This window comes from Pararge aegeria, chromosome 23, assembly GCF_905163445.1.
Source record: "Pararge aegeria chromosome 23, ilParAegt1.1, whole genome shotgun sequence".
Taxonomy (NCBI): Eukaryota; Metazoa; Arthropoda; class Insecta; order Lepidoptera; family Nymphalidae; genus Pararge; species Pararge aegeria.
The window spans coordinates 10357349-10383167 of record NC_053202.1 but is presented as its reverse complement, the minus strand read 5'-3'; the positions used below and the strand labels follow the sequence as shown (position 1 = coordinate 10383167).

General features: G+C 36.3%; 1 protein-coding gene across 1 annotated transcript in view; it reads left to right on the top strand.

Annotated features, from left to right (window-relative positions):
- LOC120634195 (5-hydroxytryptamine receptor 1-like) overlaps positions 1-25819 on the top strand; it is a 192185-nt gene that overhangs the window by 77323 nt on the left and 89043 nt on the right. Inside the window, exon 2 of the mRNA XM_039904655.1 lies at positions 19925-19963. The gene's annotated coding sequence lies outside the window, so the exon portion shown is untranslated. The remainder of the gene's footprint in view (positions 1-19924; positions 19964-25819) is intronic.

The following is a 25819-nucleotide window of genomic DNA, read 5'->3' as shown; positions in this document are numbered from 1 at the left end:
AAGTTTTTACAAAGAACTAGTAGTACAGCTTTTACATCTTCTGATGACAATAAAACAATGAAATTGTTGTTTTCTCTTTAATTCCACCACCCCTGTAGCGTTTATGCTTAAAAATATCGTAATAACTGAATATATGAATTTTTTACTTAATAATATTTTGCTTAATTATTTACGCACTTCTCAAAATAACTAACACAAGTCTTTTGTTTACCTACTGAAAGAAGACTGTTAATAAAATTGCGTTATCCAACATACTGGTGCGCATATTTACTAACCCTACGAAACGCTTAAATCGAATGCCTAATGAATTTGGGTGATGCTCAGAGAAAAAAAAAACGTTTCATTAATCGATTGGTGAAAGGTAAATATATGTCTAGGATTTTATTTTCTTCGATTTTGCATTGCGTTGTTCGTCGTTAGTGAAATCGGGCATAAGTCTTTGCTGAAGTACGTCTCTAAAGCTTAAAGGAATCACAGCACTCTCTAGTCTATTATTTCTAATATAATTCAAGAAGACCTTCGCAGATTTATCCATTATTCAACGTTGGCTTTCGCCCAAGATGACTTATCATTGACACCCTGCGTCGTGCCAATATCACAAAGTAGCCGTGAGTCTAAATTTATGTGTAAGGGGATATTGTTAACGGGCGTGGTAGTTTGACAGGCGATCCAAGATGGCGGATGATCGAGCGGTGCGGGCGGTTAACATTTTTTTAAATAAATGTACCTTTTTAGGGAGTTTCTGAGTGCTATGCTTGGTTTTTATAGCGACTAAAATAAGATTATTATTATGGTCATTATATTCTCAGTCTTACTAAACATTTTTGACCGACTTCGAGGAGGTTATCCAAAGGAGCAGTTAGCATAAGGCTATTATAACCTAGTTGCAAAAAAAACATCTAAAAATGATAACAAAAAAATTGCCAAAAGAAAAACCTAAAGTTGGTTTTGTCAATTTTTCAAGATATAAGTACTTCTTTTGGCGCGATAGGGAAAAATGATGAGAGTAAATTTTTACGATGCGCGCGCACACCGTCACCAAAAATCGACACACTGAAGTTAGCTATAAGGTTTGTCATTGTACACTTTCAATTGTCAAAGTCTGCGGGCGCATTCGGGTGATTTATTTATTTATTATTTAGTAACCGTTAATTTAATATTTATTTAATAAAAAATTTTATTTAATTTTTAAAAAACATTTGCACACTCTCTGAAAGTCGATTGTGAAAGGTCTGTTTGATGAAATGTGTACTTGTTATGTACCCACAATTTGGCAAATAAATAAATAAATATTATACACTGCAGTATGGTCGTCGGTTTCCCTCCCCACTAGGTAAATAAAAGTGTAAAAGGATTCGAAGGGAGTCGCTGGCTACTTTTCGTTGCAGTTATATCACCAAAATAAACATTCTCATTCCCAAGAATAGTCGCTGTCAGGCTGGCGTTCAGTAGTAAAAGTATGCCAAAACAAATATGGCTACCGCTATATGAGGCTTAACACCTACGTCTTAGGTACATGGGGTGGAACTTTGTAGGTCTAGAAGTGTTATGGTGAAGGTTTTCCACGTCAATTATAACTGATAAAACTTTCCCTGAACCCTAAATCAACATTGACAGATAAGATTTGGTTTTTGGACAGTAACCCTAATATTTTTTCTGAAACAAAAATTGCTTCCACTAATCCTTGCAACATTTGCTATCTACTACTCTAAGACTCGTGTAAGTCTGATCAGTTATTACAGAGATTAACTGGATTAAACAGACAGTCGTTTCTGACGGTTTTCTGACCCACTTTTGCTTAGTAGATTTTATATAGTCATCGTTGTATTATTGTTCACCTTTCAGGCAACTTTCGCAAAGTAAACCTTTTAGCAATCCAAAGGCATGACTGTGCAGGTATTTCTACGTCCGAAAGGTATATATTTACTCCTAAATGAGGTTGAAAGTTATTAAACCTTGATATTTATATAATTTATGTATTTCTTCAAAGTGCAAAAAAATTTAATTCTGTTCTATATACTTCTACCTAAATTCATTGTCAAATGACAAAATTAAAACACCCAATGTATGATTTCAATTATGACACTCCTTTGTTTTTTGTTTCAATCTCTTCTGCGCAAAGGTTTTCACACCGACAGCCAACTTCTTACTGCTCGATGCGTGGTATGTGTATGAATTTCAAAAAACGAACAATGTTATTTACCCACGTACCCGGATTAACGTCGCGCGCCTTAAAAAAAGTAACTTAAAAAAATCCCCGCCATTTTCGTTTTGTTTACAAAAAAAAATGTGTTTTTTTTTGACACACACCGCCAGATATCATAAAGATATTTAGAATTATATTTTTCGAAATCCATAGAAAATAAAAATAACCTTCCAACATTAAAGAACATATTCAATGAATTTTAATATCTTCACTATGCAACATGTGTAATTACAAAAAACAATGAATAATTATTTCATGAATGGTTAGTTTACTTGTATATAGTCAATTATGATTGATATTATTTTCTAAGTGTTTCAGAGATTTCATATTACAGGAGTCTTGTACGGAACTGTTGATAACTACGAGTAGGTATTAAAACACTCATGTGATACTCGTCTTCGCCTCGTCTGATAAACCCATGCTCGTGTTTAAATAAACAATATCTTTTATTATACAACAGTTAGTACATAAACAACTATTTCATATTATTCGGATAAAACATAAATTCTTTATGCTACTAATTATTTCGGATAAGTGACTTTTTTAAAATTATCTATTTATACTGATATTTCCCCCAATTAAACACAATTCGTCCTGTACTCGTCGATCCCTGGAAATCTAGCTGTGTTCCTTGAGTGCCTTTGCTTTGTTTATACGCTGTGGTATTCCATCTACCATCAAAAATTCAAAATTCATTTATTTCAAGTAGGCCTAATATAAGCACTTTTGAAACGTCAAGTCTGTCTGTTTGTATTGACTCTACCACCGGTTCGGAAGGCAGATTCTACCGAGAAGAAGCCGGCAAGAAACTCAGCAGTTGCTCTTTTCCAACATCAGCAATTTACATTTTACATTTTAACATTCATTTTTCTATCTTGTGAGAGCTGAAAGCGGAGCCGGATGCTTCCAAGCAACCTTGTCATCATGGGTCATATCCTTGGTCAGTCAATTGTTACTATGAATTGACTTTCAAGCAAGAAGAAAAAAAAATGAGCCACAGCCAGACACGCCTGCATACACAAACACGTCAAAATTAAAACACCTTTTCGTTTTAGCGTCGAGGGGTATCATAAAACATTAAATAAACAAACTTTTACTGCAAATATTTAAAGATGCGGTTATAACAATATAAAAGCGGTTCTAACATTTACCGTCACCTCTATTTCATTTTTACGCCACAAATTTTATTGAGCCCTAAAATATTATGGCACATACTAAAAATTTGCTTACCAGATACTATATTTTATCGCGATACAAACTCAGCAGATGAAATCAAAGATATATAATAGCTCTGCCAGTGTCAGATACGATAATGCTAGTATATCAATCTATAAACATAAATATGTCCAGACTGACTAGCATATAACCTACAGCCCAAACGGCTGAATATATAAATTTCGAACTTTTGAGAGAATATTCTACAAAGAGAGACTCTTTGAAATTCCACACCCAAGGGGGTTAAATAAAAGAAAAGCTGTTGGTGAACCAATTAACAAATAAAAAAAAAATCGGTTGTCTGTAAATTCGGTTTACTGACGATAGTTAAACGTGACAACGTGATGGAACAGCACCAACAGACTGATGGAAAGGTTGCATTTTTGAAAAGAAAATTTAAATTTTATTTGTTTGATAGATATTTTTTATGGATATAGAAAGTAGATAGATGGAAATCACAATTGAATTGATCAAGTTACATTTATTTGTACTCATAAATACAATTATGTAAATTTTTTTTTACAATGTACATGGTTTCTATCATCATCGTTGCTATAAACAATTGACATTACATTGACTTTGCACTGCAATGCATACTTGAAGAAAACACGTTAATGTATTATTGTATAGCAGCTTTCCACGCGCGCGCATCGTTCACTCAAGTAAGAGAGAGACAGTTGTCGAACGCTGCCGAGCTCGGAGGCCGATTGTGCCTCTTTGTCGCTCGTTCCGCGCTCTCGCTTGCACTTCAAGTCTTAAATGGAACGCCTCAGAACGAGGTAACGCCGCATGAGTCATGTTTTTCGTGCGTGCAGCCGGCTCCATCGAATTATAAGACGTTGTCACGTCAATAAAAAAATGAGGTGGGCCAAATGCTTGGTCCGTTAATTAAAACTAAAAAAAAACTCCACAAATAAACTTCTTCTCAATATATGAAGTCTAGTTATTAAAGTTTTCAAATATCAGACTAAAACCCCCGTAGTTTAAAACCGTTTAATTATTCTGATTCAACTCTACTGAGTTAATCTCCACGTTGAAAATGTTGAGGAAATGAAACTTCAATTTTAAAATTTTAAAGACCAACAGCTCGGGGGATAAAAACTTTTTCAATAAATTTAAACTCATAAAGTAAGTTTTGAATTAAAAGATGATTGAGCACTTCAGACGCTGTCCGTTGATATTTAATTTTGATAATGGAGAAATGTTATACTAATCTTTTTTAAATATAACATCGAGCGATTTTCTTCCTCTTTTTAATCACAATATTTGTGGGAGTTACTCTTAATACGGCTTAATTAACGCTGGCTGGCGCGCTGGCTGGGCAGCGACCCTGCTTTCTGAGTCCAAGGCTGTGGGATTTATTAATGTTTTTAATAAAATAAAAACATAGTCTTCTATCGTAAGTCATCATAAGTTTTAACAGAGTATGGAAAATTAATTGGCGTTAACGGCCGATTGGCCCAGTGGGCAGAACCTACTTTCTGAGTCCAAGGCTGTGGGTTCGATTCCCACAACTGGAAAATGTTTGTGTGATGAACATGAATGTTTTCAAGAGGCTGGATGTTTATCTGTACATTATAAGTATTTATACATATTATTCATAAAATACTCATCAGTTATCTTAGTATCCAGAACACAAGCTTAACTTACTAGATGGTGATGTGTGTATTGTTGTAGTATATTTTACTTATCAATGTTGTTATATTATTTAAAAATACTAATAAGTATCTACTTCATAATCTACAACTTTTAAATGTCAAAAAGTCTCCTCTCTCATGGGAAAGGGTTTTAGATAGAGGGTTTTTTATACCCATCACGCTATTCCAATGAGAGTTTGTGGGCTGCAGATCCAATTATAAGTAAGGCAAAAGAAATAATAATAATCAACAAACCATTGCCTGCCCAGTTCAGGGCAAGGGTCTTCTCTCAGAATGAGGGGTGCGTAGGCCATAGTCCACCACACTGGCTCAGTGCGGATTGGTGGACTCCACAAACGTTTTAGAACATTATAGAGAACTCTTATGCATGCAGGTTTCCCCGCGATGTTTTCCTTCACCTCCACAAGCAAGTGATATTTCAATTTCTTAGAACGCACATAGCTTAGAAAGAATAGAGGTGTTTGCTGGAATTTAAACTCTGCCCCCATAAATAGAATTAGCTCAAATGTGTTTAATGATAGACTAATGGTGATATACACGGGAATTTGTCATTCCTAATGTTTAGATGTGACAATTCAAGGTGTTTTATTTGCTTTCCACACAAATTTAAATTTATTGCGGCCAGGTGTATTTTAAGGAAAAATCGCCAAATAGCCAGAGACTTGAAGGTGAAAATTATCAATGATCATACCACTGTCTCGTTGGCCTAACTCCGAAATTAATGTCAAATCTTATCCAAAATCTATAGATAGAATTGAATTTTGTCGTGCTATACTCTTCAAACACCTCCCTGTGGAAACGTTTCTTCTTCGTCTTTTCCTGGGCTTGTCTCCGTACTTGGTCGGCTGGAAACTTCCGTTGTATGAAGTGCCACTGGTACGGCTCCCCGCTGGGTCACTCCAGCCAGCCGAGCTCACTCCAGAAGCTTAGCAGGCCGTCCAGGTCACTAAGTGTAAAGCACTGGGCGACCTTGGGAGTGATGCTGGGGAGCCAAGGTATGCTGCGCGATGCTCTGCTACTCCTCTACATCGGAGCATTACGTGTGTCGTTTTCATCTCCCTCCGTGCATTAATAATATACGTTTATTTGTCATATCAACTTATTACCGGACCACTACAAGGCATGGGTCTCCCACGATGAGAAGAGTCAATACGTATATTATTTTGATAGTTTTTCCACCTGTGCACCAATACTCCGAGAGTTGACAGCTGAAGAAGAAGATAAAATTGGATCCTTTTCTCGGGCAGCAAAGTGTCTCCTGCACGGCTAGCATGGGCAGGAGAAAGTTATATACCCGGGGAAAGGAAGAAAATTTATCTTCTCCCACAGCTTTATTAACTCTCAGAGCACTGACGCACAAGTGGAAATAATATCCAAATAATATATGTGTAATAAACGGGGGTAAACTTCTTCTTATCTATATTCCCATGTTTTAGCATATAATCGGGGCTCAATCGCCGCTCTTTGACACTGTCATAACCTTGAAGTTGGTTATCAGCTACAGTCGATCCAAAACAGTTGATGCATGCGCACACAAGGTGATTTGAAAGTTGAACTGCTGACATGACATTTTGCAATTTATTTAGCTACTTGTGGCTAAAGTAGGTATATAATAGTACCATGTTTAAATTTGGAACTGCTGGGTTCTTGGTAATAGGGTTGCGTGTTGGATATAATAAAATACCTTCTAAGACGTGGAACTTTTAACGCATTTATGTACTTAATAAAGGGAAGTTAGGCCGCGTTAAGGTTAGCGCGCATGATTTATTTGACTTTGAAAAAGCGCTTTTTAATTTTAAAGAACCGTGTTCATTTTATACACATCTTTGGATGTTTGGGCCCCCTCTATAAAGGTGGCGTGTCACTGTGTTTTTAATTTTATTTTTGGGAGGCAAAGAAATACTTTTTTCATATTTTGCAAACTATTTTCATTCATTCACCCAGGTTTCGAAGATATACTATATTTTAAATTGCAGCAATTGAGGTTATTTCTAGATGATTTTTAATTATACAAAGTTATTTTAATCTTTAAAAATCAACTAAAAATAACCTTAAATTCAAAAATTTGAAACTTCAAAAATAAAATGAAATGTCTTTATTATTAATTTTTTTTTTAAGTTGCAGATATTTAGATTATCTCTAGTTTATTTCTTAACTGTTGCCCGCAACTTCGTCCGCTTTTGTTTTGTCTTTCGAAAGACATGTGCCTCATAAATGTAGCAGCACTTTATGTATTTAGGATGCCTGGTTGCCTGCCTGGTTTAAAATCGTCGAACACTTCCGTCCCCTCTCCCAAGAGAACTGAGCTTAAATTCGGGATAAAAAGTATCCTATATTACTTCTAATACTTTCAGAAATATATGTACAAAGTTTCGTGATGATCGGTTAAGTAGTTTTTGCATGAGAGCGTAACAAACAAACTTACATTCACATTTATAATATTACTAGCTGTTGCCCGCGACTTCGTCTGCGTTCGATTTTGTTTTTTGATGTGGCATTCAATTTAGTTGTAGTTCAAAAAAAGTTAAAGTATTCAGTATGGCTAAGCCTTAAATGAGGGGTTTGCTGCTGTCCGCTGAGGAGTTCTGTCCTGCATCTCCAACTCGTTTGGGCAAAATTAAACACATATCATATACCTCTATAGTACAAAAATAATTATTTAAATCGGTATCGGTGTAATTTGTCGGAGTTATGGTGTAAAATCGTCAAACACTTTCATCCCCTCTCCCAGGAACCGAGCTTAATGTCGGGATAAAAAGTATCCTATATTATTTCTAACACTTTCAAGAATATTTGTACAAAGTTTCATGAGGATCGGTTAAGAACTTTTGCGTGAAAGTGTAACAAACAAACTTACATTGACATTTATTATATATTATTATGGATAGACACGTTCTGTGTTTCTCGCATACTTTGTTTATGCATTAATTTGTGGCGTAGGTGTTTAGCCTCATGTGCGTGTAATTACACCAGCAAAACCACCACCCCACCGGAACAGCAATGCTGCTTAGCGGAAGAAGTAAGCATGGTAGTACTTCACCGGACGAGCTCTATCACGAAAAGCTGAACAACTACTTTGCACATCTGAGCTTAATTTCGGGATAAAAAGCATCCTATATTATTTCTTATACCTTCAGGAATATGTGTACAAAGTTTCGTGATGATCGGTTTTGTAGTTTTTGCATGAGAGCGTAACAAACAAACTTACATTCACATTTATAATATTATAAGTAGGGAAGTAGGGATAGGGATGTAGTATATGCGAGAGACACGTTCCTAAGTCTCAGGTTGATGAGTTTACACTGTGGCCCTTTGCCTGAAGTGCCACAGTGTACCTACATGTGAAGTGTTTACTTAAAGACAATAATTTTTCAGTTACCATTATACAAGATACACATATGTGAATAAATGAAATAATTAAAAAAAACGCGACGAAATAATAAAAACATGGCAATATGTACTTGTTAGTTAAACAAGTTTATTAGGTGTTTGTTTTGTGCGTCATCACTTGGAAGATAGTGTGTGAAGTGCTCCTTAGTAAGACAATCATACTCGAAGTTGATAAACAAAGATAAATTCAAGTCATCGTCGTTTATTATTCATATTTTACAAATTTTAGTCACAAAACCGTGGCGCGTGTATAAAATGCCTTCTTAAGAATCAAGAGGTAATCGGACACTCTTTAAATCGTAGCACTAATTCCATATTTTTTTATGGCCTTTCGCCCATCGCCAATTGACGGCCAATTGACGCAGTTTGCAGCGACCCTGCTTTCTGAGTCGAAGGCCGTGGGTTCGATTCCCACTACTGGAAAATGTTTGTGTGATGAGCATGAATGTTTTTCAGTGTCTGGGTGTTTATATGTATATTCTTAGTGTTTATTCATAAAAATATTCATCGGATAATAAATAATAATAAATATACTACGACAATACACACATCGCCACCTAGCTCCAAAGTGAGCGTAGCTTGTGTTATTGGTACTAAGATGAATGATGAATATTTTTAAAAACTCTCCTCCTATACGAGTTATATCATATATCAATTTTAGGGTTGGCAGTACTTTTGTGAATGTATGACGTGCACGCCACTGATTGGGAAACCAGTTAGTCCAGGCTAAAAGTCTCCACGACGGAAGGGATTCCCATAATGACAAGATTGCATGGAAGCAAGCCGCTAGGCTTTCATCTCACACAAGATAGAACAATGATTGTTAAAATGTAAAATGATGTTGGAAAAGAGCAACTGTTGAGTTTCTTGCCGGCTTTCCGGTAGAATCTGCCTTCCGAACCGGTGGTAGAGTCACTACAAACAGACATACTTGACGTTTCAAAAGTGCTTATATATTTAGGCCTACTTGAAATAAATAAATTTTGAAATTTGAATTTGAATTCATCGTAGCACCCGTGGAAAGAGGAGCGGTGGTGAAAACTGTGTTCTGATCTGCCGTCACCACATAAACGCCCATTGTCAGGGTAATTTGAAAACAGAACATGCAAAATTTTGCTTCACAGTATTCACACACCATAGAGCTTCAAAAACCTTCTTTGTTAGCCTAACATGGAAGCTTTTGCGATTATGAGGATTATCATATCTGGCGTGGTACATTATTTGCGTCAGACACGCTTTGGAGCTTCTTAACTGTATTTACTTTGGCAAATTCGTCGCGGTTGGGCGCACGTGCAATATGCAACGTCGTTAAGAAGACTAATGACGTGATTTAAGTAGCGGTTAATAATTCATGACTTGATATATTCTAACGCTAATTGGAAATGCCGAGGGCTATGTTAGGAGTGGCTCTAAAGGATTATCTTTGAACTTCTATTTAGAACCAAGATCCCTAGGGGAACCGAGGTCACTGATACAGTCAAATTATCAGCATATTAATATAATACTAACTGACCCGTGCAACTTCGTTGCACCAAATCGGTTATTACCGGAAAACACGAATAAAATGACTTTTTCTAAAAAGGAATCCTAGCTATATCGATTTATCGCCCCCGAAACCCCCTGTATACTAATTTTTATGAAAATTGTTGGAGCCTTATTGGAGAATTGCTTGTTTAAAGATATAAGGTTTATAAATATACTTCTACAATATACACATCGCCATCTAGCGCCAAAGTGAGCGTAGCTTGTGTTATAGGTACTGATGAATATCGTTATGAATAAAATACGTAAATACTTATAATATACAAATACATATAAACACCCAGGCACTTTGAAACATTCATGTTCATCAAACAAACATTTTCCTGTTGTGGAAATCGAATCCACAGCCTTAGATTGCAGTCTAAGGCTGTGGATTCGATTAAAGCAAGGTAGCTGCTCACTGCGCCTGCTTCAATTCTTCAGTACGGCACTCTGCAGGATGTGTTCCTCGCATGCCCTACGAAGTTTTGTTCTGTTTAAAGGCCACGGATTTCCTCTAACCATTAGGCGGGCCATCTGCTTGGACTATATAACATCAGACTTTTTTTTATTATTAACGATAAGCCAGCGCTTGACGACAATCATGCCCGTTAGAAAGCAATGATAAGGTATAAGTTGGAGCACGCTTGCCTAGATAAAGCCTTGAAGGTACTCAAATTATACGTGGTAGGAAACACATCTTAGCGGCACGTATCAGAAACGTGGATAAAAATCGTTTGGTACGTGTTGATGTAATATCAACCACATACGGATGCCACCGCTCACGGTGTCTCGCTGTTCTGTGGTAGAACGGGGAAGGAGGAACAAGATTGTGAAGTTCCTGAGAACACGCACCGAAGTATATCCGGTAAAAAACCGATAAACAGGCAACAATTCGTCGGTGCTGGAGACTATGTAGTTTCGCCTGTGTAACGATTTGTCGCCTATAATTCTCCTGGCACGATGATCCACCGAATCTAAAGCTTCAAGCTAGTACTTGGCAGAGCCACCCCACAGATGACTACAGTACTCCATGCTTGTTAGCTTGGCTTTAGATGCTGCGTGTGATTTAAATTCTGGAATGGCAAAACACACGTTGGTTGACCCCCAAAGAGCAGGTAGCCACTGGAAACAAGTAGCAAGAGACCTTGGTATTTTAAACCATTGGATGACATGATGACGATGACGATACTGCGACTGATATAAAATATAATTTTTGATTGCAACCGGCTAATAAGCAACTATGTAAGTTACAGAGCTGGTTTTATCACCATTCAGAAGCACAATGACGATTACAGGATAAATTTACAGACAAATAGAATTTATTGGACTTAGTGGTAAAAAAAAAAGTAATGCACGCTAACCATTCCTTGGATGGCATAAATCATTGTGTATTGGGGTGATAAATTCCAGGTCTTTGTATATAAGGTATGCGTTGCGTTGGTAGACGAAAATAATAATATGGAATGGACAATGGAAATGGCGGTTAATAGTCGAAGGTGAATAGACGAGTTGGATAGAACTAATTTATTTATTAAGTTGAATTTATAACGAATAAATGTTGGTATTTTTAATAGAGATCTGGCTTCTCCACTTTCACCGGAAGCTAAAATGCTATAAAAAAGATTTATATAACTATGCAACGAGGAGTATAGTAAGAAGTAAGTGTAGTTAATAAAGAATGTAAATCTATGAGGGTGACATGTTTAAACTTGAACAAACTTTCTAATAAATAAAAAACGTGTGTGTACTTTTGCACACGCATTAGAAGTTTTGCTTCTTTGGCGTAACAAGGTTTCTTTTCAAAATTCTCATCATTCGCCTTATTCTACGTTTGTAGATAGAACGACACTAACAATAGAATAAAAGGTATTTTATATGTAAAGTTTTATTATAACACATTATCTAGTTATATTATTATCGGACAACCAAGTTTCACTGAACATTAAAATTTGAGATTTTTGTACAATTTAATCAATTACCTCACCGGAATAAGTCCGCAGACTTTGACAATTGAATTGTAGTATTCTGTGAATCCTTTTTTGAAAAACTAAAATATTGACAGCTTACTTCAGGGTGTCGGTTTTTGTAACGGTGCGCGCGCATCGTAAAAATTTAATGTCACCACTTTTCCTTAACTTGCTAAAAGAAGTATAACTTCATAAAAATAATTAAAAATTGTTTTTTTTGAATTTATAGTCTGTGTTAGTTCGTGGGTATGTTTTTGTATGTTTTGTACACAGATTTATATTAGAGTATGTGAGATTTTCTACTTACTCATTCGATCGTGTAAAAGGTAACTACGATTTTATGTATTTCTAAGACCTCCTTTCAGTAGCAAATTACTCTGTTTGCAATGACTACTGACTTTGACATAAAATGTGGGTGAACCCTGAATAACTGAACACTTCTGCGTAACCCTTCCTATGCAATGACCCTGAGTATGCAAGCGTAATGTTATGGTGTGTGATAGCGTAAACAATGCATATTTGCTTTCGCTTTTTTAAAAGTTCCGTTGGCTGTCTCCAAACTCTTAATCGGATCTAGTATATGAAATTAAAAAGTGTCTATTTAGTAATAAACGCCTTTGAAAAAAAAAAGAATTTTGCAAATCCGTTAAAAATGACGTCGTTATGCCCAAAAGTACATTAAAAAAACTTTCAAATTTATAACCTATAGATAAATAGTGAAAGGCTTCTGAATTTAAAAAATGAATGAACGAACGACGAATATAAAAAATTGCGTTGCAAAGAAAAGATTTACAACCAAAAGACGCCATTCCTTCCGATCTTGAGCTAAATCTAGTATATAAATATAAACGCCCATTACATAAACGGTGTAGCGTCCCTTTGTTCGCTTTAATTAAACCAAGGGCGTCATAACAAAGCACTTTTAATTTTGATAAGGAACTTTTATTAACACAGCGGACAGTAGGCCCTTTACAAAAAAATTGTGGCCAAGTTGTTTTGTTTTACGGCGAATATATAGCTTAAGTGATTTTTTTTCATCCACCTCCCTCGCAAAGCTGTGTTTTTATCTCAGTTAGATCACCGGCTGGTGCAAAATGGTATTTTTAATTACTGAATTAGGTATATCTTCATATGACGGCCGAGTAGCGCACTGGGCAGCGACCCTGCTTTCTGAGTCCAAGGCCGTGGGTTCGATTCCCACAACTGGAGGTTTATCTGTATATTATAAGTATTTATCTGTATTATATTTAGTTTATTCATCAGCTATCTCAGTACCCATAACACAAGCTACGCCTACTTTGGGGCTAGATGGCGATGTGTGTATTGTCGTAGTATATTTATTTATTTATTTATATCTTCATATGTCTGATGGAAATATCTGGCTGTAGCTAGTTCATCATCATCATATCAACCTATTACACACACTACAAAGCACAGGTCTCCTCCCATAAGAAAAGGGGTTAAGGCTGTACTCCACCATGCTGACCCAGTAGGATTGACGTACTCCACGAACCTTTGAGAACATTATGAAGAATGCATGCATGCAGTTTTCATCACAATGTTTTCCTTCACCGTTAAAGCAATTTATTAGAAATAACGGTAGAACAAGAGAATAAAGACGCGCACAATTATAGACGTCTATTTCACTTCAAAATTCAAAACACAAATGATCCCCTTACATTCGTGCCCCGCCTTTTTATATTGTTTTTTGATTATTGACACCTGTCAATAATCTTACTCATTCAATAATATAACAAGTGTGATGAACATAAATTTTTTTCAGTGTCTGGGTGTTTGTATGTATATTATAAGTATTTATGTATTTAATTCATAAAAATATTCGTCAGTCATCTTAGTACCCATAACACAAGCTACGCCTACTTAGCTAGATGGCGATGTGTGTGTTTAGCATATTTAGTATTTATTTTCCGTGGTTCAAAGTTTTTTCACGATAGGCGGGCTACATGCACGATCAAAATGACAGTACCTTATTTACACCGATGTCGTATATCCTGAATTGCGTCAACGTATACTTGTAAATTTAGTCCCTCCCATTACGAATTCCCCACTCAATTCCTTCGGAAGGTTGAAGAAATAAACTTTATTGCCTCGCGGAGACGTGTGGAATGAATTAATTTTAAGCTGCCTGCGTGGATCATAAAAAATGAAGCACTTTCTATTTGCCCCACTTCGTGCGTAATGTGTATGCCCGGGCAAAGATATTTGCCCAGACGTTTCCTCAAGTATGCATAGCTAACACATATAACTGGAATTAATTCCGTCTTTGTTGGTAGTGTGGTTACCAGCCACGGCCGAAGCCTCCGACAGAGCAGACCAGGAAAATTCTGAAATTATGAATTCCCCAAATTCCCTCTGCTAGAAAAACAACGCATATAAATATTACCCTTGGATGTTAGTATTATAAAGGTTTCATAGGAAACTATAATGACACATAATTGTATTTTTTAAAGTTTGCAGAAAAGCTTTATTTTAGAGCCATATAAAGTTTGCCCTTAGTATAATTTTGAAAACTAAACTGGGCTCGAGATGTTTTCGTTCATCAATTCTTTGTTTTCCAAACTAAATAGTTTATTTAGCTACGCCACTTTTTTTTAGCCCTTTACCTCATATACTGGTAAGTGATGATGCAATCTAGGATGATAATGGGCCAACCTGTTAGGGGTATAGCATTTATATTGAACCCCTAATCGGTCCCTACACGACATCGTAACACAACGCTAAATCGCTTATCGGCAAGTCATTGTCGGTAACTAGACCAGACCAATTAAATTCAAACTATAAATTCCCAAATTGTTCTTGCCGGGAATTGAACCCGGAACCTCCCACTTAAAACTAAACCGCTCACCGCTACACCATGCCGTTTACATTCAGTTTAAAGCTCAGTTTAAGAGCTTCATGACTCGTTGAGTATTTTGGCAAATGAAGTAGATACGAATTTATGTAGAACTAGTTGCTGCCCGTGAGTTCGTTTATTTTGAGTATTTAAAATTCACTTTAGCCCTCGATTACGATTAAATATGTACTATGGCCATTGATTTAATATATAAGCTCGCTGACTTTGCATTGACTGAATATGTAAGCGTCCAAGATGCAAATTATTTCTACGTAAAACTTTATTAAGATAAGTTTAGCGGTCTTGCCATGATTGTTACGTCTAGCTTGCATGCTACAGATAAACATAAGATACATTTAGGTCAGAAAAGCTACTGGTAAAAGTTACTTAAAGGATTTTAAAAAAAGACTGTTTCATATCATTACAGTGCGACGTTTAAAGCAACGACAAAAAATCTATATTTTATGAATGGTGCGACGTTTACAGGAACGACGAGAAATCGATATTCTTTAATAAAGAACGGAAATTAGGTTAGTTAATCTACTTAGCAAAATTAATTATTCATGTTTTTTTATGCTTGACTAGATAGAGCCGAATTTAATTTATGCGGGTAAGAATAGCGGTTGAATGAAATGGGCTGAATTTTGCCCGGGATTTCCGGTGTCTGACGTTCGTACGAATCGGGCAAATGGGGCGATCAAATAATCCAATATTATTTTCAATGGGCCACTCTTGCTTGATGATATAGCAAGGGTTGTTTGGGATAAAAACTTAAAAAAATCGATGTATACTGACTTTTTATATCTTTACTAGCTGTTGCCGGTGACTTTGTCCGCGTTTGTTTTTGTTTTTAAAGCATGTTTTAAATCATATACTCTTTTAAATAAATAATTGAGGGTAGTTTTAAAAAGAACTTTTTCAATAAGTGTATCTCTAAAAATAACTGTTTTGCTTAGAAGTCCTTAATTTTTGAAAACGTGTAAAGGAATTTCGAAATACTGTTAAAGGGTGCTTAGATAATATCTTCAGGAATCTCACACAAGATAGAACAAAGATTGTTAAATTGTAGAATGATGTTGGTAAAGAACAACTGCTGAGTTACTTGCCGGCTTCTTCTTGATAGAGTCTGCCTTCCGAAACGGTGGTAGAGTCACTACAATCAGACAAACTTGGCGTTCCAAAAGTGCTTATTCTATAATATATATTCTATATATATAATAGGCCTACTTCAAATTAAATGAATTTTGAATTTTTGAATTATCTTGTTCCTGTAAAAATATTGAATCTTCTTACAGGGGATTTCTCGTGTCGATCCTTATGCATTGGAATCAATAGAACGTATTGTCGGTGGAACGTATTAATTTACCAATTTCAAAAAATTTTTAATGCACAATTTTTTTTTTCAGTTTACGTATAAACATGACAAATACGCTTATATTAATTGCGGCATTTGTGGTCGAGAATCGTGGCATAGTTGGCATATCACCCAGGCCGCGCTAGCCATAGTGATGCGGGTTCTATTTTTATATGCATTTTAAATTGATACTCGCTCAATCGTAGGTAAAAAAATTACAATTATTATAAACTTCACCCCTTTACTCCCTGTCTTAGCAACAAATCAACTTGATTATTTACATATAGTAATTGAAGAACGGAGAGCAACATAGGCTATTCTCTATCCCAGGAAAACAAAACGGTTCCCACGCGATTTGTAAAAAAAAAACCCGCAGTTACCGCAGACGAAGAACGCGGACCACAGCTAGTACTTTATTAAAATAAATAATTAAATATAATACGACAATAACAAGATCGCCATCTAGACCCAAAGCAAGCGAAACTTGAGTTATATATATATATACATGAATACTTATAAAATGAATATAAACCCAAGACACTGAAAAACTAACATGTTCATTGTTCATCACACAAACATTTTCCAGTTGATGGAATCCAATCCACAGCCTTGAACTCAGAAAGCAGGGTCACTGCCCACTGCGCCAATCCGCCGACAAAAAATATAAAACTATGAATTTTACGTTAGGTGTGGATAAAAATGGCCGTGCCGTCACCTGTATACGCTGGCCTTTAATCGACGTTTAGTAAACTACGCCATGTGAGGGGAAAACTGAATTGTGTGGGGTAAAGCGAATTTGTGTCAAATCGACTTGTCACGGATATCCGGGTAACGGCCTGCGGGTGAACTAACGTGCAAATAAGCGGAAACGGTGTTAAATTGTTACTGGTTTTACTGAAGTATTTCCACTAGGTACATCTGTTGACGGTGAAGGAAAACATCGTGTGGAAACCTGCATGACTGGGGGTTCTCCAGTTGTGGCAAAACAGTTGGTGGGGTACTCAGAAAGTAGGGTGCTGCCCACTGCGCCATTCGTATGTATGATGTATTGCACTAAACTGCAATAGAGAATGACTGGCGTAAATTTTTGAACTTAAACCAAGTTGTGGAAACTTTATTGGTCTATGTGATACAAAAATACGGCATTACTTTTATGTATAATTATACTGTTTGTTTCCCTTGGAAAGCTAATAAATAAAATAAAAAATAAATAAAATAATAAATTGACGGCCGATTGGCGCAGTGGGCAGCGACCCTGCTTTCTGAGCCAAGGCCGTGGGTTCGATTCCCACAACTGGACAATGTTTGTGTGATGAACATGAATGTTTTTCAGTGTCTGGGTGTTTATCTATATATTATAAGTATTTATGTATGTTATTCATATAATTATTCATCAGTCATCTTAGTACCCATAACACAAGCTACGCTTACTTTGGGGCTAGATGGCGATGTGTGTATTGTCGTAGTATATTTATTTATTTATTTAAATTAACCTGTGTAGGTTGTAAACAGCAATATAGAACTTGCAGCGCACTTCCAAGGAAGTTTCTATATTCAAACCAAAGTGAATATTAAATGTGTGATGTCGGTGAATATAATACAACTTATTACACTGCGCAAGTTTCCAGGCAAGTAGGTACCTACCTACTCTTATTAACTAAGACTAGTTATTTGAGGTACGAATATATAGTTATAATATATAGGCTCTTTATTTTACAATCAAATCGGTGCTTCCAAAGGCTGACTTAATGCTAAAACACCTTCTACCCAGCCAACTTTCGGAGTTGCGAGAAAAAAAAGTGATGGTGGCAGAAAATAGAAATATTATCTATACTTATAATAAAACTGTAACTGGAAGATTTCTGTACATTTAATATATTTTGAAAATTTTGACTGGGGTATTCTTTATAATCGATACTGAGTACAAAACAGATTTTTATTTAATTTTTGTCTGTCTGTCTGTCTGTCCGGGCATTACGTGAAAACTACTGAACGGATTTAAATAAAATTTGGTATAGTAGTAGCTGATATTCCGGGTCAACATATAGGATACTTTCTATCCCGATAAACAATAAGTTTCCTCCGGGAAACGGGCTGAAAATTTTTATCAATTTTACTTTATAGCTCCGTTAAATTAGAACCGATTTCAATAATTCTTTTTTTATTTGAAAGTGAAGTGAAGTCTATGAAGAATGTATTGTTTAATTTTGATGAAGATCTGATAAATATTTTTGAAGATAAAGGACATAACTCTTCACAAATAACAGCAAGTCGCAAGGAATATGGGACAACGATCGAATGCATGCGTACCATCCTACTAATGTTATAAATGCGAAAGTTTGTGAGGAGGGATATATGGATATATAAACAAAAATAATGACAACTTACTAACTCAGTATACCACGGAAAATAATAGTAGGTACATAGCTAGCTACGATGATTATGATGTTAGCATCAGATCTTTTCTAGCTTCTCGATTGACTCATATGCGGACGAAGTCGCGAGGGTCGGCTAGTTATAATTAAATTCATATCTAACTTAAATTATACTTCAAATTAATGAAAAAAAAATGACTACATACATAACCGACCGTATATAAGCCGAATTCAAAAAGGTTAATGACTTAAACACGTTATAAATAAAGTATTACGTGGCTGCAATCACACCTAATATAAGTTATGATGCAGCTCGAATGTCTCTGTTGATTTCAAGGATATATTTAAGGTGATTGGGAAAACGGAAGGGCTGGGTATTAACCCGTTGCTGCGTGAAATAGGATTGGAAACGGAAACACACTTTAGAATCTATAACATGAAATAGGGGTTCCGATTATTATTTTACCTTCTTTTGAAATGCTGTACCAGATGACCCAAATTAAATTTGTAAAGAATTCGATTAGGATTTCTAGAGATGTCTCGAACCCGTCCACGCTTAACAGTTAAGTTTGGGACAAACATAAGATTTTTGTACGTTCACCAAATGAACATATTGCTTGTTATTAGTACTTTTAAGTTTATTTTATTATTATAATTCCAATCTCTCTGAGCAAAGTGAACTCTGTGTGTGTGAAAAGATGACTTCAAAAAGCAATATTTTGAAATACACAATTCATTCTGACGGTCGATTGGTGCAATGGTTAGCGAACCTGTTTTCTGAGTTCAAAGCTGTGGGTTCGATTTCCACAACTGGAAAATATTGAACATAAATGTTTTGTAGTGCCTGGGTGTTTATCTGTATTTTATAAGTATTTATGTATATTATTTATAAAAATATCCAGTCATATTGGCACCCATAACACAAGCTATGCTTACTTTTGGGCTAGATGGCTGTATATTTAGTAGATAATAACAACACATACTATTGTAGTACATTTTCTTTAGGTTTTTTTGTGGCTGTCTGCACATTATTCAACTAGATGGCGCCACAAAGCTCGTGCGATGTGATCACAAATAATGTTGTGTGTTTCCTTACTGAGAGTTTTCCCAATGGTGATGAAATGTATTGACTGTATTCCTTTGATTTGCGTGTAATAAAGTTTTTTTTTTCTTCTTCTAATTAACTAATCGTGTGCTAAAAAATTTTGTATGCTCTTTTGAACAGCGTTTCAGTAACTAGGGGCTTGTATATTGTTGACTTTGACTAGTTTTAATTAATTTTTCTTCTTTTGTTTTAACAGTTTATAATAATTTGCACAAGTCTTAGCTATGTATATATGTTATGTTGTGAGTAGTGTACAAAAGTATATTATTGTTTCAGGTGAACAAATACAGACTGCGTCAAAGTAAAGAACTGCTGGTAAGTTAGACGCATATAAAAACGATTAATCTATCTTAAATATTATATATTTAATAATATTTATTAAAAACCGATTTCATTTTTGACACGCCTTACCCCGTCGTTACCATAACCGTTAGAACCAGGAATAACGTGGCTGCTGGACTAGGGGCTGTGGCTTTCTTTTTTCCTTAGAGCCTTCGAGCTAGACCGATCACACCAGCGTCGCTGCTTGCAATAAATTAATTTGAATTGGCTTAGTGGCACGTCTTTGTCGGTAGGGTAGGGTAACTAGCCTCGGTCAAAGCCTCCCACCAGGCCAGAGAAAATTCAGAAATAATAACTCCCAAATCCGGAAATCGAGTTCGGGACCTCCTGTTTAAATTCAGCGTTGTCCGCAAAGTGTTGCACCAGAAAGGTCGTCGAAGGTCAATTTAATTCAATTTCATTTTTCGCTCAAACATCATCATGATGTTGGTAGACTTCGCACATGTTTGAGAACTAAATAAAGAACTCTTAGGCATGCTTTTTAAATGTTATATTGAATTGTTTAAAACACACATACCATAGTAAAGTCAGCTCATATTCGATCTCCGCCTCCTCGAAGGTGAAGCCGAAGTTCTAACCACTAGGCTATCACCGCTTACAATATTATCACTTGAGCATAATTATCTATGAGTGCTTCTTATAACATCAGAAGTGGGATTTTCGCGTGCTAAAGCATCTGCGCCGTCGCTTCCTTGTGGGATTAGCACTAAGTACCTACTCGTATTGTAATTTGCGCTGGCGTAAATTTAATAGGATTGACGAGAAAACAATAACATGTACTTACCTTGGCAACCTAAAAATTTTAAGTAACGCCGGTTTCCTCACGATGTTTTCCTTAATTTTTAAAGCTGGTGATATTTTCATCATTATCATCATCATCATATCAACTTAAGGGCCCGCTACAGGGAGGAGTATCCTCCCACAGATCGAGGTTAAAGCCGGAGTCCGCCATGCTGGCCCAGAGCGGGTTGCTGGACTCCACACGCCTTTGAGAACATTAAATAAACGCTCAGGGCATGCAGGTTTCTTCACGATATTCATCCTTCAAAGTCGAAGCAAGTGATATTTTAATTGCTTAAAACGCACATAACTTAGAAAATAGAGGTGCTGGGATTCGAACTAGCCCTCCCCAGACAGTAAAGTTGAAGTCCTACCCATTGTGCTATCACCGCACGCACCAGTGATATTTTTAATTCCTTAAATTAAAAACGCACATAACTCCAAAAAGTTAAGGGGTGCGAGCCGGGGATCGAATTCTGACTTCCCGAAACGGAGGCCGAAGCTCTAACCACTAGGCTATCGCTGCGTATTATAACGCTATTTTTCACTTAAACTTATTGAAAAAGTACACAGATTTACGTCCCGGAAGTTCCCGATACCGACAAAAACTATTCACTCAAATACAGTTATAGCAAGTTTAACCGAACTTAAATCTTTGCTTTGGGAAAAAGTGTTAAACTTTCAACGGAGAAAGTCAATATTCGCAAACAGAATCCTAGATGGTTGTACGCTTTTTGTTCGTATTATTTCTCCTTCGGTTTCTTTTACATTGGTTTTATTTTTTAAGTTTTTCTTTTATATGTGAACTAAAAGTTTTCTCTTATTTACATCAAAATAAAATGAAAGTTTCTGAATGTCATTTCGATCAGTAAACGCATCTTTGCACCCTTTAGAGACGATTGACCAATAGAGAACGGTGCATGGTGGACAGCATTTTGTCTCCAAACTCCTACTAATATCAAAGTTAGGTAAGGTTACCCTAAATATTCAAGTTTTGTTGGGTAATTTATGAGTGGAGGGGAATACATCGTCCGCCAGTTCAGTTTTTACGATGCGCGCGCATACAAAAAACCGGCACACTGTAATTATCCAAAAGGTTTGACAGTGTACACTTTTAAATGTCGAAGTCTGCGGGCCCATTTCTGTGTGTACATTTAATTAATTCAATTGTGCAAAAATCTCAAAATTTAATGTTCATTGAAATTTGGTGGATAATGAGATAACTAGATAATGCTTTGTAATAAAACTTTCAATGTATTAAAAACGTTTTTTCTATTGTTAGTGTCGTAGAATAAGGCGTAAGATAAAAACTTTGAAAAGATTTTTATCTTGGTACGCCAAAGAATTACCTATAACTTCTGACGTGACTGATAAGTACACACACGTTTTTTTTAGCAATCCATATTCTGTTATTATTATAAGTATTACAGTAAATATGAGAACTTATTAATAGCGTATATAACCGTTCGCTCCATTACTACCTATCCTAATTTTATTGGAGTTGACTTCGTTTTATATATATAAGTAATAGTTAATTTATTATATAGGGATATCTAATATTTTAATTTAAAAGTATTCTGCTTACCAGCCAAATACAGAGCACGAGTCTCCTGCCGGAATGAGAAGGGTTAGGTAAGTCGACCACGCTAACCAAATGCGCAATGGTGGACTTCACACGATTTGAGAAGACTATGTTCAGTTCAGCTTTCAGGCAAGCATGTTTTCTTGGTTTCCCATCATCACACTTTAACCGAAATACCTCTGCTGGAAATAGGTCTCACGGTCCTGGGCGGCTTGTTTCCAGCGGCTCCCAGCGTCCCTTTTGATGTCGTTTGCCCACCTCGTTGGAGGGCGACCAACGCTGTGTTTACCTGTGCGCGGTGGCCATTCCAGCACCTTAGAACCCCAACGTCCATCAGTTCGCCGAGCTATGTGTCCCGCCCATTTTCAGCTTTGCGACTCGCAGAGCTATGTTGGTAACTTTAGTTCTTGTACGGATCTTCTCATTTCTGATTTGATCACGTAGATATACTCCAAACATCGCCTTCTTCTTGCCGGCTGAGTGACTCTGAGCTTTGTTTTCTATCACCGTTAAATTAAGTTATATTTATTTACATAAAACGCGCACAACAATACAAAGCAAAGCAGAACTCCTAACTATTAATCTATAACCGCTTCATATCCACCACAATAATGCTCAGAACTAAAATTGTAGCAGCGGGAATCACCAACTATAATAGATGTATCGATCTTCCTGCCAATACGTCTATCAAAACCATCGGTTTATATCGCCCAGACGTAAATAATCCGCTGATGGATTCTTCCAAAACTAAATTTAACCGCTCGGTGATAGATAAAATTCGAAACGTTTTTGTTGCTTTACTGTCATCGCACAGAATTTAGAACATACAGAAACCGCGTGCATGACTACAAAGCAACAAAACCACTCCGCTTTAGTAGTGTTTCTCGAACAGGCGGTTAGTCACTTTATGTCACTTTGCGAACATTATGGAAAAAAAATTTAATTTCTGGCCATAGGTAGCTCTAAATGTAGTTTAATATTATCATCAATGCAACCGATTGACGTCCACTGCTGGACATAGGTCTTTTGTAAGACGTTCCAAACTCCACGATTCTGCTGCTGCTGCTGCTTGTATCCAGCTGCTCCCCGCAACTCGCTGATGTCGTCTGTCCACCTGGTTGGGGGTCGACCATCGCTGCGTTTACCGGTGCGGGGATGCCACTCCAACACCTCGGAACCTCAACGTCCATCGGTTCTCCGAGCAATGTGCTTCACCCTTTGCCACTTCAGCTTCTCGACTCGTTGAGCTATGTCAGTAACTTACAGTAACTACGGATCTCCTCATTTCTGATTTTCCTCTCTCTTAGGAGATACTCCTAACATAGCTCTTTCCGTTTCCCGCTGAGTGACTCTGAGCCTTCTTATCAGGCCCACAGTTGGCGACCACGACTCAGATCCGTAAGTCATTACTGGCAACACGCACTGTTCGAAGACTTTGGTCTTCAGGCACTGAGGGATTTTGGACGAAAAGATGGCACTAAGTTTTCCGAACGCTGCTCATCCAAGTTGGATTCGGCAGTTTACCTCTTTCTCGAAATTGGACTTTCATAACTGGATCAGATCACGTTATACAGACACCGGAACATTCTCAGGAGGTGTTGACTTAACAATGAATAATTTCTAAGTCAGTCGACAACAACTTAGCAGTTACTGTTCATTGCAAAATTAATATAAAGATTGAAGAATTTATAAAGTACACCGTACTGATTCTTTTTGCTTCCCGCGGAGTATAGCAAATTGACCATAGTATTCATTGTATACCATGGAATTCCGCAAAGTAACACCTCTTCTATCCAATATTTTAAAATTGTTCAACGTTCAGTATTTTTACGCTCGCATAGGTTGCTCAACAAGCACATATCTGCGTAGGCAGCCATCTTAAAATGCGAAACGTAAATTGTGTACGGATTACTGTTATCGTTACATTCGCGTTGCGTAAAACATTGTAACGTGAATGTACTTACGTCATAACGCTATACGCATTTATATTTTAATTTAATACAACATTCAAAATAGCAATCCATATCCGCTAGAATCTGGAATACTCTTCCGGCAACTGTTGTTAAAGTTACGTTAAATCCTTACTTAATATTATAAATGTGATTGCGTGTTTGTTTGTTTGTCTTTTACGCCCTAGCGAAGCAACCGAAAAACTAGATTTTTTGCATAAAGTCAATCAAATTTAATTTAACTTATTTCTTGGAAAATTAAAAAAAGAATTCGCTAAAATGGTACATCAATTTAATAAAATATCTGGCACTTATCTAGTCATATTTACCAAAAGTTTAATTATTTACCCACTTTTTAATATTTCAATTTTGAATTTGATGAAACTGTGTGCATTGGTTTATCAACAACAGATCCCTCAGCAGTTAGAGGCGTTTATATATTTTATTCCATCAGCCGGCATTCAATTTCCTGGCTGTATATACCTTCGTTTCCGGTATAAACAAAGCGCTCGCAACATCAATGGGCGTTATTATTCCCATGACAATCGGTTTAATGAAGGTTTTTTTTAAATAACAGCAACGGGTTTTTTTTAATGTAGGTACCTGTCAACCAAGCGAACTCGGCACTTGACTACACTATCTAGGGTACTATTGATTCGTCTGTAGTTTATACTTTAATAATACTTTTGAGAACTGTCATTCATTAAGTATGTATGAAAGTTCTCAAAATAATATTTTACTAATAAAATTTTTAATATGAATGTATTTTTGAACATGAATGTTTTTCAGTGTCTGGGTGTTTATATGTACCTATATTATAAGTATTTATGTATATTATTTATAAAAATATTCAGTCATCTTAGTACCCATAACACAAGCTACGCCAGGGGCCAGGAGACGATGTGTGTATTGTCGTAGTATATTTATTTATTTTATTTTATTTTTAATTTTTGCCAACCCTATCGGAAACCCGCGTGACGTAATGCTCTCTAGGTACCTAGTTGGCTTGGACGAGTTACGACCAAATTGTACCCTCTTTTTTATTATTGCTCTAATATATTTATATCTCTGTAATTACTTATTTTGTAAAGAGGACTTAATCGTTCATTTCATACCTGCCTCGTTATTCATAGTTTATAAAAATTGGTACTAGCTGTTGCCAAAGTTTTTCATCGGCATTTATTACGTTTTTTTTACAAATCCCGTAGGAACTGTTTGTTTCTCTAGGATGATGAGTAGGATATGTTAATCTCCGTCATCTCAGCTAAATGTAGGCCAAAAATTTGATTGATTGGATTTAATCACTAATTTAGGGCGTAAAGGAAAGACAAATAAATAGACAAGCACATCACATTTATATTATTACACGCGACTTCGTCCGAGTACAAGTCAACCTTGAAAGTTAGACATATGCTGTAACGGACTTTATTTTAGAACATTTAAAGGGCTACAACTCTGTCATACATGATTTTATCGAAACAATAACCGTTTGCGCAGCGCACGCAGCGGAAGGGGGCT